We start from the raw sequence: 17,369 nt of genomic DNA on the forward strand, positions 1-17,369 counted from the left end.
CTGGGATAGAAAAACTTAGGATGAAGGAGGTGGTACAGGAGTTAGTTCTAATGAAACACAACAGATGTCTTCCCAGATGTTTATGTACAAAATAGTGTTTTCATGCTGTTTTCATATGATGAAAGAACATACACAACATGTCCTAGTCATTAATTTTTCAATCTGAGAATGCATTTTCAAGGAGTCATTTGTTATTCTTCAAAGCAAATGACAGTAAGCATTATGGAAAATAGACCTGTTGGGAAAATACACTTCCTTGTTTTGTTCCTTGAAAGGTAGTTATTTCAGTTATTTTTTCTAGCACTTTAAGTTTCCAGTCTTGCAAAAACATATGCACAAGTGGTCCCCTTGTATTTATCTGTAAAATTAAGCATATATCTATGTCTTTCCAGAACCAGGACTTAAAAATATCTTAGTCTTAGTGTCTACTGAAAGATTTAAATGGAAAACATGTATCTTTAAATATTTTTAAATTAATTTAATAAATGATAAGTTGATTTTTAGTTCTGTGCTATTTAATAAAGAAAAAAGTATAATCATTTATCTGTACTCTATGGCAAGAGATAGAAAATATCCAGGGAAAGGAAGATGTTTACTGTAAAAATAAATATATATAGAAATTAACACAATAGTGTCTGAAAGATGATGTGCAAGAGGGAAAACCTGCACACATCTTTAGGATAAAAGGTGATGATATTCTGTAGAAAACTTGAATGAGCCAGACAGCATCATAATAATGAATTCATTACAGCCACCTGATCATGTACCAGTGACAAAACTTTGGGGACTTTTTGTTCTTTAAACAGCCTTTTCTTCAAAACTTACATTTCAATCTGTACTATGCTAACTGGTAAAATAGAAGAATTAACAGATCATAGTCCTAGGACAAAATTATTGCAAGGACCAATGCCTCAACTTCCTGATCTGTAAATGAAAAGTTTTTAGCTTTATTACAACCCATTAAAAAAATCATAAATGTACAGCATTAGCTTTGGGCACACAAATAACCAAGAATTTTGTTCCAGCAGCCACTGTTCTGCCAGTGAAGCTGCTTTGCACAGTGCTACACCTGAGCTAATGATGCTATCACTGAATGTTCTTAGCTTCACTGCAACTTCTTCTATGTAGACTTTAGACTGCATTTCTCACGTCCAGTCACTGGGACAATTTCTGTATTTTGGGTTTAGTCTGGATTGGGTTACGTCAAGTTTTTCAGATTTAACAGTTCAACCAATTGAATACATTGAATTCAATCCAATAGTGTATGTCAGTTTGGGGAAAAAATAAAATAAAATAAAATAAAATAAAATAAAATAAAATAAAATAAAATAAAATAAAATAAAATAAAATAAAATAAAATAAAATAAAATAAAATAAAGACATTAAAAAGAAAAGTTACTATAAACAGTGTTTCAGTGCTTCAAAATCAATATGTAGCTTCAAGTATGCATTACATTAGGTGTACATCCATGTCCACTACATTCAGTGGATATGTAGACAATGTAGACTGCTGAATGAGTTTAACTGAACCTAGGCAAATGTATCTCAGTGAAGAGCATCATAGTCATAGATATAATATAAATATTTATATATAAATATTTTTTATATATTTATATTTATAAATAATATATATAAATATATATATAAATAAATATATATAAATATTTATATATATTTATATATTTATAAATATTTTTATATATATTTATTTATTTATGGGAGCATTCCTGCTCTTGGTTATAGCAATATAACATAGCTACTGCTATTGTCAAAGGTCCATCTAACCCCTAAACCTATGTTGTAATGTATCAAACATCATATGCCTATATGGTGCTACTAGTTTAATCTTCCAAACTAGCAATCCACTTGTGTTTCCTTGTTCTCCTTCTCTACAGCCAATGGTCAGTCTCTGTGATACTCATCTTCCTTCCAGGCTTTAAATCTGAGAATGGATCAAATATTTTCTCCTGTTTCTGGGAGAAAATCATAATTTTCCTCCCTTTGAATACTATGTACTGCCCAAGACCTGTTTACTCTTCACAGGTGGCTAGTGATGCTCCATTTTTTCAGCAGTCATTTCAGGACATGCCCCTCTGCAATGTTGCATAAATGTACAAAGTATTTCTGGGCTTAAATTTAGTCTCTCCTGGAATCCTGTTTGACCTTTACCTGGTGTAATTTGGTTCCAGCTATCTTTGTGTTCCTTTCCCTTTATACTGTATTCTCTCTTCTGCCCACAGAATGTGAAGAAACAGGTTTCATTATACTCTTTTCTGATGGAGGAATATCTTTCACCAGCAAAAAGTTAAAAACCATGTTAACTAAAGCCCTGAAGGCCCATAGAACTATGAAATCTATTCAAAGAGGATAAATTAAATAGTAATTAGAGATGAAAGCTTTGTTATGCTTATGTAACCCATAATAGCACAATTTTCCCATGACTTGCTGCTCACAAGATAGCTGACCTTCTAACAGTTAGCCTCTTCTTTACAAATCCACCCAATGTGCTTTTAATTAAAATTTGCCTTTGAAAGTAGGTCCAAATGAACTATCATTCAAAACAAAACCATGAAATAGGACCCCTCTCTCTAGTTATAGTCTGAATTGGATCCTGCTTATTTTATTCCCACTATAAACAACATTCCTTTCAGTGTCATCCTGCTAAAAACAAGGCTAGGATCTGCAAGTTGGTCTCACCTGTGATAACAGTGACAAGAAAGTCAGCTAGCAATCATGCCATTTTTTTCTATTTATTTTTTTTTCCTCGATCTGCCTCTAATGATTCCGATTTTTCCAATCTCTGACCACCAGGAGATACGGACATGGGAGCAGAGCATCCTTTAAGTTTGTCAAATAAGGAACAAAGATGAAAAAAAAAATAGATCAGGTTTAAGAAGAGCATTTCAGCAAACTCTTTTGTTGGCACATTGTACTTAGAGGTGGTTGCTACACTAAGTGCCAGTTTCAAACACAGGTGACAAGAGACACCTAGCTCCAGGAAAACATAAGAGTTGCAAGGGATGTCAAGTAACTTTTGGGTGAACAGCTTTCAAAGTTCGCTAGATTTACATGTTTCTCTCTGATTTAGAAGAAAGAAAAAAAAAAAGGAAAAAAAAAAAAAAAGAGTCTAGGTTAATTATATGTTTCTCTCTAGTAACGTTATACATGTTTAAATGTAGTAACTAGAGGACATCTACATAGTCCATGTGAGAATCTCCAATATTTGTCCCAAATGAAAAGCCCTTGGAAAACACAAAGTCTTGTTCCTTGTCTTCAATTTATCTGCCAATTCACATCACTGAGCATCTTTCTGTACTGCACACACAAAGCCTGCTGGGACACTTTTCATCTGAACAGAGAAAAAGAGGCAAGAGTTAAAGTTAGGTGGAGTAGCCTTACAGGGATCTGTAAGAAACATCTAAAGAATTTTAAGGGAAGAGTTTAAAGGAAAATCAATGAACTGATCTGAGAAAAAACAGTTGCAAGTTTAGTCTGTGGAATCACACCCACTGCCTCCACTCCACAACATCTAGGAGCTGAACATAAGTGAAACAAAATACAGCTTTTTTTTTTTTTTTTTTTTTTTTTTTTTTTCCCCCAGTGGCTAAGAGTCGCCAATGCTATTTTTTATGAAAATGTGTATAAAATTGCAAACCCCTACCAGAGTAGTGCTTAAATTGTTAGTGTTGGTCTGTGGTAGCAATATCTGAACTTGTGCAGCTTGGACAGAAGGTTGCAATCCAGGATCACCGATCAGGGTGAGTTATGTAAGGACTTATCAGCATGGGTAAAGAGTGTGAAGCCATCCCCATGGCTCTTCAGAGAAGAGTCTTTCGTCATCGTACCCTCCTATAAAAACATAAAAGAAAATTTGTGAGTGGGGCCATTATTTTCCATGCTGTAATCTGCCAAAACAGAAATCATTGTATTGCTGTGCAGATTTAGAGATCTGCATTTAGACAGAATTTCCTAGAAAGATATCATAGTACATTGCTAAGAAAGACTTTATATTACATTGCTAAGAAAGACCTTCTGTCTTCTTGTGAAAGACATGAAAGCTGCAGTAGAATCCCACATGGCAGTTATTACAAAACTACTTTCCTTCTCCCCTATTAAAAGACTATTCCAAAATTCCTCAATATTACTGTACAAATTCTGTAGTAGAGTTATCAGCTTAAAGGTACTCTTGAGCCATTAAATTCAATTGTTCTTGTTCCAGGATTGTTTAACTTTAAAAGATCTTTTCTTTCCCTGGAATTTGTTCCACTGATGTACTGATAGAGGACAAGCACATCTCTTCTTTTACGTTATGTAACAAGCCTGACTTTTCCCCCCTCCTTCATCTCATGAGGGTTCTCAGCCCCACTGATCAAGGCAGTCTTTCTTTACACCTCTTCAAGATTCATTATTTCTTGTCCATGAATGGCCAGATTTGAACAGATATTTTCCCTTTCTTATACCAGGGCATTAATATTGCTTCGGTCTACTTGGAATAGTTTTTGGCTATTGCATTCATATTCTTTGTTGGTGCATTGCTCTAGCATTTTACAGCCACCTTTCTATCAGTTACACTACACAATCATTCTCTTTTCTCATTCAGTTCCAACTGGTAAACCCACAGCTTGCAACAGAAATGCCTACAGTGAGTGCATCTCCAAGTATGCAGTCTTACATTTTTTTCTATCATATTTCATTGAACTTTGTTTTAAGTCCAGTCTTCAAGGTCATGCAGCTTTTAGGTTACAAAGTCCTGATTTTTCTCTTAATAGAAGATGCCTTCTAGTTTCATGTCATCAGGAAATTGAATTAACAGAGTGTCATTTTGTGCCAATTCATCAGAGAAACTATGAAATGAGATGAGGTCTCACACTTGTCTCCTGAGAAACAGCAGCAGTGCCTTCTGTACATGCTGTCTATTGTCATCTCCTCTTTACCTGAGGTCTTCTCACCTGGTTCTGATAGTGACTCCATGGCATTGCATCAGATACTATAACCATGCCCAGCTAGATTAAATCTGTCACATTTTTCCTGGAAAATCTCCTGTATTTCCAGAGAAAGGTATCAAGTTATTCTGGAATTAACTACCCACAGTAAATTCAGTTTAAATCTTATCTTATCTTATCTTATCTTATCTTATCTTATCTTATCTATTTATTTATTTATTTCTATCTCTTCACATACAATGTTCCAAAGTGTCCTCTAAAATTTCACACAGCCTACAAGCCTGCTATTTTAGCATGATAAAACTTTATATTTAGGGAAAACTCAGCATCAGATATTATAAACCATAACTTTAGTAAAAATGTTTGCTCATGGACCTTTGTGTATTCTTCAGAAATCTCATGTGGAGATTATTTGGATCTTCAGCTTTCCATGAGCTTTTCATACTCCCCAAGATACTAATTTTCTCCCTTTGTCTGGATTTTTCTGTTTTCCAAGCTGTATACTACATACTTCAGATAGGTTAGTCACTTAGCTCGTGACATAAATGTGGGTTGGAAAATGACAGTTCTCTGATTGTGAGGTACTTAGAGATACAATAAAAAAGTGCTTTAGACATGGAAATTGTTCTTTTCATTGATGAATCACAGCCTTTTTAAGGAGTTCTGGTTGAAGTGACAATTAGATGGATCTCCACCATGTCTGCTTTCAAATTTGCAATATGTTCCATTTTTACTGATATGGACAAGCAATTATTTTGTGAAATACCTCCATATTATGGTGGCCCATACAGTAAAGTATTTAATAATATTCTTTTAAAAGCCTATACGTTGATGTCCAAATTGAATTTCTAAATGACAATAACAGATATATATCCAAGCAGGTAAAAGCATCTGAGTATTATTATTTTTTTTCTGAATATCTTGATCATTCCTGCAACGTGACAGTACTGACTGTTTTATAGGATTATGTGCAGATCCCTACTTTTCGTCAGGGCTTCAGCAACAACATTGTGTACTTCTAACAGGAAATACCAGATAAAAATCTCAACTATGTGCAAGGTTTCCAATCCACTAAGGGTATGTAGCTATTGTTATAGTATTTGCATAGCTGAAACTTGAATTATACCTTTAAATGATTTTCTTTTTTTTTTTTTAATTATTATTTTTTATTTTTTCTCTCAAAGATTAAAGATCAAATAAACACATTATTTACTATCTGTTTACTACTGCTTCTGAGCTGCAGCAAATGGCAAATCATCATCATCAACATCAATAACAATAATAATCATTGTTGATGATAATTTACTCAAATACAAAAGTAGCCTTCTACCAAAATAGTTTTCTAATGTAAAACACTTTTTCTTTGGGGGAAATGGAACTGCCTGTTCAAACAGATATTATTTTATATGCATTGATGATCCTCTCCAGTTTTAAGGCAGCTTTTACCATCTTTGAAAGCTCAATCATCATCCAGAAGCAGACAGAAATAACTGCTAACGTGTCTTAGTTCTGTAAGTGTCCTAGAGTGAAGTTAAACTAGCACAAGCCATTGGAGGCATTTTATGTACAAAAGAAGAGCTGAGTCTCTTCTGTTCTTGTTGAAGTCTGAATCTTTCCTGTATGTTACAATGCTCCAGTACAGGAAAAAGCTATTTAATGGCAAACTGCTTGTGAAAGATTCCCCAGAACATTTTGTCCCAACCCTTAAAAAAAAAAAAAAAAAAAAAAAAAAAGTCTAAACTTTTTGTTTCACGAAACTTCAAAATGTATGAATTTCCTGTCTAATGTGAGATGTTCGTCTCTGTGCAAGGCTGAACATAACCTACTGACACTGATGCATTTTTGTCATTCAGAAATGTACAAAAAACCCGAAGACATGAAGAAGGTTATGAGAACACAGATGAAAAGGTCAGTGTCACAACCATCCTGTGATCAGGTCTTTCTTCTCAGACAGTTCAAGTGAAGAGTTCACAGATTACATCTGAAATCCCTGTCATTTACCCTGTATTTTTTTCTTTTTTTCCTGCTCAGTATATTATCATCACTGTAAATTCAGTTGCCATCGGTCCATGGAATTTTGGTTGAAAAGAGAGAACACAGCTCATTACAGCAGTGAATCCACAATTTCTGTAAGAAGCATCTTATTCCCATGTTTAAACAGACTCATGACTTCTTATTAGAAAATAACATTCAACCTGGAGATGAATTTACCCCTCAAAATAAGCACAGTATGGTGACTAAACTTGGACTCTGAAGATTGTTGTACATGTAGGTTTAAATCTTGGGAATTATAGCTACTGAAAACAACTGAATTGTGCTAATTTCCAGAGTCTGAGGATTTTCTGGACTAACTTGAAAGAAAACTGTCCCGTGCCTGGCCTACTCCTTAAAGTTTTGCATTAAATGATATCCGTTCAGAGTTCTGTGGGGAATGGTTGTATTTAATTCCTTTAATATCTTAGTTTAACTTAGTTTTTAACTAAATCATGTGACTTTAATTATCTCACCATGCAAACAAATGATTGAAGACAAAAAATAAAAGGCTGAAATGTATTAAATACAAATGTGTTCAATATGTCTGAAGATGAAATCTCAGAACCTGAATCCCAGAGGGTTTGTTTTGAACCATCGTTTCCTTCTGTTTTACTTTATACAGTAAAGCCAAGGCTGCCCCCAGCCCCATCCAGCCTGGCTTTGGGCACTGCCAGGCATGGGGCAGCCACAGCTTCTCTGGGCAATCTGTTCCATTGCCTCATCACCCCCATAGTAATGAATTTCTTCCTTATACCTAGTCTAATTTAGTCACAAGGTCATACTTCCTTCTTTGATTCTCTGCAAGTCAGTTTTGGCCACTGAAGACTAGTTCAAGTCAGTATACAGCAGTGAGCTGACTGTGCAGCACTATTTAATTACCTCTTGCCTAGTTCATTACTTGGACACAGCAGGATCTTCAGTGTCAATGTGCTGAAGGACATTAATACAGGAAAAATAATACGGAAAAGTGAAAAATGAAAAAGCAACTCAATACATTCTGGTAGGGACATTCCAGAGTGAAGAACAGAAGACAAACAGGGATACAAAAAGTAGAAAATCAAAAAAAAACTTAGGTCTGTGGTTGACTGTATAGGTTACATGTCCTTTTGCAACTGGGTCCAAACATAAATAACCTTCCCAGAAGTGGAAAAATATATTTATTTTTTTTTCTCGTGTATTTACTATTTTTTTCTCATGAAACATCCTGTCATTTTGACTTCATTAGTAAGATGGAAGAACTGGGTGCTGAATGTGCTGAAATAGCAGTGAAAGAATGTACAGCAATGATGTACAGTAATGACAGAAGGCAACAAAAAATATTAGATAGCAACCTACTATAAAACAAATGCAGGTCTGCTCAAAATAAACAGGTAACAAAAATCGTGGAATTGACATTGAAGCTGTTTAAAAGGAAATAGAAAAAAAAAATGGTTCAAGATTTAAAGAAAATAGCTTGAAAAGGATATTTCTGCAACGCTAATAAATATCGTAGAGCTATGCCACTTCCAAACAAGATAAACTGTTCAGTTCAATTATTCTAAACAGGAATTGAAAGTCAGTATACACCAGTGAGCAAATTTTAATGGTTTCTCCCATTGATCCTAGTTTTACATTAAATAATGTAGTGGAACAAAGCAGCGAATTACAATTACTACTTGGCCTAAACACTTTTGAAAAGATATCAAGAATGAAGACAGAGATGCTTCACAATCAGATACTGGCAATCAGCTAGTTCTTCTGTAAACTACTGAAATTTCCAACTCTTTTATCAGCTTAAATGTGCTTGGCTGGATGAGAAACGTGAGTAAGACACCAACAGTTTTGAACCCTCCTCCTGTATTATTCTTGTTTTGTCTACAGAAAGATTGTGTACTCGCAGATTTGAACTTTACTGATGTTATTTGCTTCCTGAATACATCTATAAACAAAATACAACAAATCAGTGATAAGCTAATCAGAAGTAATCAGAATTACTGATTAGACCATATGTTTGACCATATGTTCAATGAGGGAAGAAGAGGGATTAAAAGGGCATTCTGCATTTTGGGGGATCAGAGTGTTGGTAACTTTTTGTTATTTACCCATTCATACTGTTTTGGCTGTCAGTTTGTGGTAATCATGGTAGTAGCTGTAAGTACGTAGGCATATATGACTAGCAGCAAAATCTGCCAAAAACTGAGAGGCAATTACCTTTAGCACAATCAAAGCTTTTGTGAAAACTCTCCTCTTCCCTGCAAAGAAAATTGGTTAGACATCAGCAAAGGCACGTGTAGCTAAGGAAACATGAATCCTGTAATTAAATCTGACAACAAGTAAAACTAACAGTTATTTATACACCATTAACAAGAAGATGTTTAAATGAGCACAGTCAGGTGTTGTGAGAAGTTGAGAACTAATGCGTTAAATGAGAAAAAGTTCTATAAGATAGGAGATAATGCAATTCTCCAGAACAGGAAAAAGACCAAAAGACTATTTCCATTGATTCTAGTGTAGCAGTTAAGAAACTGACCTTCTGCCTTATTACTGTATTTCAGAAACATCATTACAGTCGTTGCTGAATATGATTATGGTCATTTGTGTACAAAAGCAAGTCTGAAGCTTACTTACACAAATAGCCAAATATCTGCACTTAATTAATTAATACTGAATTACAAGCAACATGGTTGGAGGAGAGGGAAGCTATGATGATTCACTGGCTTGTATTGTTGCAGTGTCTGTGTCCAGCAACATCACATATTTAACCAACACACTTAAAAAAAATTATCTTTATTATCCAGAAAGAAATGATAACCTATCCTGAATGTCAACCATTCTCCCCAGGCTTGCAGCTCCAAAATTTTCACTCTGAGGTTTACAGTTGATCTATCTATATGAAAGTCAGCTCAAAGTCATAAGTGAAGGTAACAGCAACTGATAAGGTTATATAGCATTTCATAATAGTATAAAGCAATTCATAATAGTATAAAATGATGTGTGGTGTCATACAGCTAATAATATCTGTAAATGCTTTTGTCCCCTTAGGTTCATAAGTAAGCTAATTATCATAAGCACAGTGAGTGAAGAGGTCAAGTGAGCTTTGCTGTTTCCATTTCATCCTGGATTGGCACACATCTGTGCTCTGTGACCCAGTAATCTTTCTGCAAATGTTGAAATGGTATATATGCATTTTTCCTCTTCCTAGCTAGTATATTTCAAAATTAGAAATGTAGTTTAATAGCTCCAGTAACTACGGCATGCCTGAGAGTCACAGTAGATATTTACTTTCTGTAAACTCACTAAAGATCATTCGAGTTCAACATGGTTGCATCTTGATGCATAAACCAGAGATCAGAATCTGCCAGGCTTGAATTCTGTAATTCATTACACAAATAGAATGCTGGAAAGGGAATATTCCATTGTATTGCCCATTGGCATAGAATTTCTTTATGTGAAACATGGCATTGGAATTACTGCACTCTGCTACACTCAGCATGTTCTTAATGTGAACTCATCTCATAGAATCATAGAATCACAGAATATCCTGAGTTGGAAGGGACACACAAGTATCATGAAGTCCAACTCCTGGGTCTAAACAGAACCACCCAAAACGCAGACCATGTGTCTGAGAGCATTGTCTGAACACTTCCTGATCTCCAGCAGGCTTGGTGACATGACCAGGCCCCTGGGGAGCCTGTCCCAGTGCCCTACCACCCTCTGGGTGCAGAACTTTTCCCTAACACCCAGCTTCACCCCTCCCTGTCCCAGCTCCAGGCTATTCCTTCGGGTCCTATCACTGTCCCCAGAGAGCAGAGCTCAGCACCTGCCCGTCCACTCCCCTGTGAGGGAGCTGCAGGCCGCCATGAGGCCTCCCCTCAGCCTGCTCTGCTCTGGACTGAGCAAACTTGATCCACTCCTCATACAGACATAATTTCCATGATCTTTGGTGATTTTAAGCACTGCTCTGTGTCCTTGTTGATAAGTGAAGGCCAATGATTCTTGTTGGTATGAAAGGGAAAACAAGGGGTTCAGTGGTGGAAAATATTTCCATCCTCCAGAAAAGATGGAAAAAAAAAAAAAAGAAAAAAAAAGAAAAAAAAAAAAAAAGAATTAGGGTACTAGAGTTAGCATTGGAAAATCAATAAATATTAAATATTACAGAAATTAGGCCAAAGTAAAAGCTAGCTAAAGACTGTGATATAGGAGATGAGTTATTATCCTCACCTTATTTACAGTGCACATAACCAAGGGAAGCTCTTGTGGAAAGCAGTGTCACTAAAATACCAGCTATTTCATGCGTTTCTGTTTTAATTCTCCATGTATAAAGAAGGTAAAGATATTGTACCTTCTACTGTATCTCCTGAACTTCTCCCTGAAGTGCTCATGTTCTAGAAGTTTAGCTGCTTGAATGTTCCGTTTTTACATCCTTTAAAGTTGAGGTTAATCAGAATCTGGATGAGGGCACACCAAAAAAAAAAGTTGTGTCGTCCGGACTCTATCTCAGTTTTACATGCTTAATTTCAAATCATAGACACCCTGGAGCATCTTGTCTGGCTGTGTGAGTCAGCTGCCTGCCTGTGCATATGAGTGAGGTATCCTGGTGCATCTGTAATGGCTCTGGATGTCTATGTTTACACAGCCACAGCTGCTCCCTAGATGTCTTTTCTTGCTGAACTGGAGCATATCTTTCAGGAGATGAACAGCCATGCTGTTCAACAGGCAATGGGATGAAGATCTATGATATGTCTGATGTGTGTCAGCTTTATGTATCCAGAAAATTCCCTTTGGCCCTTGGTTTATGAGAAGAATCTCCAAATGTGTAAAGACAAAAAACAAAAAACAAAAAACAACAACAACAACAAAAAACCTAATGTTTCAAAGGTGTAAATGTATTCAGCTTGATCTGTTTCCTTGGAATGGCAAGCTGGTAAGCAACAGTGATACTAAGAGAACGTGGATGTTTCCATAGGCAGAGGATTTCTATAAATCATAGATGTGCTGCTGTAAAACAGTGTGGGGCATCCAGCTATATTCTGACAGTCATTAAGAGCAGTCCCATTCTTCTGTGGCCCTCAAAAGTTTTAGTGTTTTTCTCTGACCAGTTTAAATACTCTGTTCATGCACGCTGTTGTATAACTAATGCCACTGTTTCATCTGTAATATTCTTCTCTAGAAGAGGTGATTCAGTTGTACACAGATCAAGCATCTATACACAAGGAGAGAGAATAAGATGGTCTTTGCAAAAAAAAAAAAAGAAAAATAAAATGCATTCCCAGGCTGGTGGGTAGTCCAAATAATAAAGTATACAAAAAGCACACTGAAAACATGTGGTGATGTTAGCTTCAGGATACACAGTATCAGCACACATACTGTTAAGAAGAACTGGCACTACTGCATTCAGTGTCATGATGACGACTTGTTTACCATCATTTTGCTTGACTGGTTTTCTAGATTGATTCTGACTTAAATCTGGAAATGTTGCTCAAGCACAATCCCCACTGAGCTCAATAAACTTCTCACTAGCAAGGATTTGGAAAGGCAAATCTCCAAGTCATTTGTTTTCTTTCCATGAGGAATATTTTTTGTACATAATGAATAAAACTGTGGACTTTTGTGAAGTTTTTCATTTACGTTTTCTAAAGTTGAATCAATTTAAATTGATTTATACCTTTGCTCAGTTTAGGCAGGGCTGTTAAGCAATTCAGTGAACTGCTACTGGTCTTCGAGTATATAATTTATATTCATTAAAACTGGAGAGGGTTCCAGAACTTCCTAATTTCACTTTTACTAGACTATTGCAATGAAAAATGAATTAGTATAAACACAAGAGATTCTTCACCTCATTCAACTCAAGATTCATGGGTTTTCCTTATGTAGTCTAGGCAAATATGTTACATGGAAGCTGAGTAAATAAGTGGCTTTAATGCTGTACTCAAGGAGTTAATTTTTTTCTTAGTCAGGCCTAGATCTTTTCTGTCCTGAGGTTCATAGAGGCAGAATCCAAAGGTTTCTTAAGAAAAGTCTCAAAGACCAGGGATAACAACAGTCAGAATTACTCATTTTCCCTCCAACCTTTATTTTAGCTGTCATGATTGTTAAGGCTATTCTTGGTTTTAAACCTCTTCTCCCTCATTGTGTTCTCTACCTTTTAGTCTGCTCTCCTCTCATACAGGGAAACCACTGCTTGAACAGCACTTAGCCTTTGCAAAATGCTGCATACTTGGGAACAAAGAATCCAATTTCTCATTAAAGGTTATGTATCTCAGGGATGAAGAGTGATTACTCCATGACTCAGACCCTGCATAATGGTTATAAAATGTCAGGAAAGAACTTCATTCATAGATTTCCCCCAGACCTATTTTTCTCTGGACTAAGGTGCCACTTCTTACGCTAACACATCTTCCTCCACTGATGTGATTACAATAAACCCAAAGTGGATAAATGGTAGGCAAAGCAGAGGGGTATTCACCTAACCCTAGTGGCTGATTTTGATGGACAAAAAGAATCCATTTCAACTCTACTTACTTGGACATATTCATCATGGAAGATCACTCCAAAATTTTGATGCAGTATACAGCAGACCTGCTCACTGGTTATTCATGAAGGTGCAACTCCTGTCCTCCCAGAAATCATCTGCACCCATTTTCTGGGCTGACATACCTCCTGTTATCTCCATGACCCTTCTGCCTATTTCTGATCCAGAGGAGGGTTCATTTGGAATTGTTGTTAGTTTTTCCTTCATCACTTCTCAAAAAGGCTCCAAACTGCTGCTTTGCTTCATCCTCTACACCTCTAGACTTCAGCTGCTAGTTCAGAGTCACCAATTCTGAACTGGCAAGATCAAGTGTTGTTTTTAACCTGGTCCTCCATGGGTAACACTAATGTGGTTATGGATGCTGCTGGGTTCTTTGTAGTGAATTTCCTGCTTTTGTGTAAAGTACAGACACTTCATCCTTGTGTTACATGTTTCTTCTAATTGCCTGCTAAAAGGACCTTCTGATGCTGCAGATCAGATTTTCTTAATTATATTTTGTGTTTCTTGGACCTTAGATTTATTTCTTCTGTCTGTTCATAGACAGACAACAGTCAGATTCAAAGTCAGGGTAAGGATCTTTTGTCTATACTGAGTGAAAGACAGACCTCACAAAGGACCAGATATGTAAAAGTACTTGAGTGCTAAAGCATAGTGATAGGTCTACTGTGGAATGGCCAAACTTTTAAGAAGGTGTCTACCTGCAGCTTGTAATATAAAAGCAGTACAACTAATTTTAAATGAACAAAACCAAAGAGCCCTTTCAGAGTTTTCTCAGGGAAACAGTAATGTGCATCTCATTACATTTTCCAAGATTGTGAATGGTGGTCACTGTTCACCACAGCTGATGTTGCAGCCTGTTTCACCATTGGAAATTTGAATCGCATGAGATCAGAAGGGAAGCAGTAAGTAAAAATCTGACACCTGTGCACACCAAAGATCAAAGATCTTCTTCGGAGGGCTTTGTAGTTTAAATTAAACTGTTACAGTTAGCTGTAGGTTAACCTATACAGGTTGCCTGTACAGGTTCCCTTTTGGAACTGCTGCTGTTAAATATCTTTATCAGTTGCATAGAAGGCGGGATCCAGTGGGCCCTCAGAAAGCTTGCAGATGACACCAAGATGAGTGGTGCAGTCGATACCAAAGAAGGAAGGGATGTCATTCACAGAGACCTGGATAGGCTGGAGAAGTGGGCCCACATGAACTTAATGAAGTTCAGCAAGTCCAAATGCAAGATGCTGCAACTGGGTTGGGGCAATCCCAGACAGGATTAAAGACTGGAAGAAGAATTCATTGAGAGCAGCCCTGCAGAGAAGGACTTGGGGGTTCTGGTGGACAAAAAGCTTCACATCAGCCAGCAGTGTGTGCTTGCAGCTCAGAAAGCCAACTGCATCCTGGGCTGCATTAAGAGAGGAGTGGCCAGAAGGTCAAGAGGTGTGATTGCCCCCTCTACTCTGCCCTTGTGAGGCCCCACTTGCAGTCCTGCATTCAGGTCTGGGGCCCCCAGAACAAGAAGGATGTGGGTCTATTAATGTGGGTCCAGAGGAGGGACATGAGGATGCTCAGAGGGCTGGCACACCTTGCCTGTGAAGAAAGGCTGTGAGAGCTGGGAATACTCAGCCTGGTTGTGGCCTTTTGGTACTTAAGGGGGGCTTATAAAAAAGATGGAGAGAGACTTTTTGCATGGGTAGATAGTGATAGAACAAGGGGGAATTATTTCAAACTAAATGAGGGGTGATTCAGATTTTATATAAGGAAGAAGTTTTTCACTCATAGGGTGGTGAGGCACTGGAACAGGCTGCCCAGAGAAGCTGTGGGTGCCCCATCTCTGGAAGTGTTCAAGACCAGGCTGGAAGAGGCTTTGGATAACCCCACGTAGTGGGTGACATCCCTGCCCGTGGCAGAATTTGTCATCAGATGATCTTTAAGGTCCCTTCCAACCCAAGCTGTTCTGTGATTCTATTCTGTGAAACAAAACAAGAACACATAAACACTTCTGGGTAGAGGGACCAAAATCCTGCTTTCTCATGCTAGTGGATGAATGAATGAAGCTGAAAGCAAGACCTCCACTGACATCCCCACAGCCATGCAGATACCAACTTACTGGCTTTCCTTGTGGAGCTCCTAGTAGTGGGAGCTACTTTCCCACTAGTAGTGGGAGCTACTTTCTGAATTAAGCCCCTTTCCCATTGAAACCAAACCCTGAAGCTAAACTGAGAAAATATCTTTTCAGGATTTCTTGTTTCTTAACAAAATTCTGACATTGCAACTGGTTTCCAGACTTGGGGGTGAAAACTCAATGTGAAAACAGATTTCTGAGACTTTGTGGTTTTGGGGGGTTGGATAGAGTGGTTTCTTTTTACCTCAGTGCTGCTGCCTAAATAGATAACTTCAGAAAGATGTAAGTGTCAGTAAATGTAGGAGGAAAGTCTCATTTGTTTGGATTATAAATCAGGGCAGTGTTGCTTAGATTACCAGTCAGGCTACCATGGCAGCTTTGCTCACTGTGGCTTACTTTGTCGTGCCCTTAATTTTATGCCTTTAATTGTGCAAATGTTTAGTGTGTTTCAATAATATCCTGTGACCTGCCTTTTCAACTTTTAAATAGTTCACAACCTTTCCACCTGTTTCAGGAGGAGCAGGAATATGGGCAGACAGCACCCTCTGCAGCAAACAACAGGGAAATGAGAGTTTGATCTTTGCCATGGACCTTTATTTGTGCTCTATCTGATTTTTCTGATCAGAGACCTGTTCCATACTTCACTTTTGATGGCCATGCAAAACTATGAAGTTTGGAGCTGGCATGAAAGCCAAGTTAGAAGGAGGAATCTGAGGATATCCTGAAGAATGAGGAGCTTTATGTATTCCAAACATTTGCATGCCTCAGGCTATGTATTGTACCTTGCAGCCTTACATGAGTCAGTTGGCACTGTGATGCAGGCAAAGGGAGATAGTGGCTTAATTTAAGTTCATTATATCCAAAATTTTAAGGCATGTGATGTTTCAGGCACTTTGCCCCCAATGGTTATCTTATTTTCAAATATGACCTTGTCTTATGCTACAAATCTAAGATATAAGTTACAAATCTAAGATATAAGCCTTGTTATTATCAAACTACAAAAGAATGAGAGTTTTCCCCAGTAACAGTGACAGTGATGCCCCCATAATATTCCAGGTTGAGTTACAATGATCCTTCTCACAAGGAAGACAGCCTTTGGCCTGCAAGAAGTTTAATACCATCATCCAGTCCTTGGTTGTTGTTTGTTTGTTTGTTTGTTTGTTTGTTTTAATCTGCTTTCTAACAGATGCTGGTCCAGCTCCCAGATGTGCAGCCTTCCCAAGCTGGTGTCCTTTACATAAGCTCCTGATTAAGACAGACTGGAAAAAGCAGTAGACCTCCAAAATTTGAGCAGTTTAAGAAAATAGTAAAATTGTTATTTGATGAAAACAACAGGTGGTAATTTCAGATATTGTGGGGACTACCTGACTGTTTCAGGTCACTTCAGGGTCAGCAGAGTACTGAATATGTATACCTGAAAAAATTGGCACTGCAAATGCAATTTAATGGGCAGCAGCTGACAGTTATGGTGTGGGTTTTGTGGGGTAGGTTTGCCCAGGTTTCAGTCCATGTCGATGTGCTTTGTATTACCTTTGATACCTTAATAAACCAACCTAATTGTAGCTTGGACTGTTCTATGTTCTGCAACACTTTGCGTCATGGGGACACACGCAACCTCTTTGTGTAAGTGGATACTTCTCTTAATCTGTTTGTACTTCTGCTGAGCTGCCACTAAGATTTCACATTACTCTTTGGATTATTTTATATATCTTTCTGGGAATGCTCTCTCATATGAGAACAGACTCTTGAGATTCATAAACTCTCC

This window comes from Aythya ferina (assembly GCF_964211825.1).
Source record: "Aythya ferina genome assembly, chromosome: 4".
In the NCBI taxonomy this organism is placed as follows: Eukaryota; Metazoa; Chordata; class Aves; order Anseriformes; family Anatidae; genus Aythya; species Aythya ferina.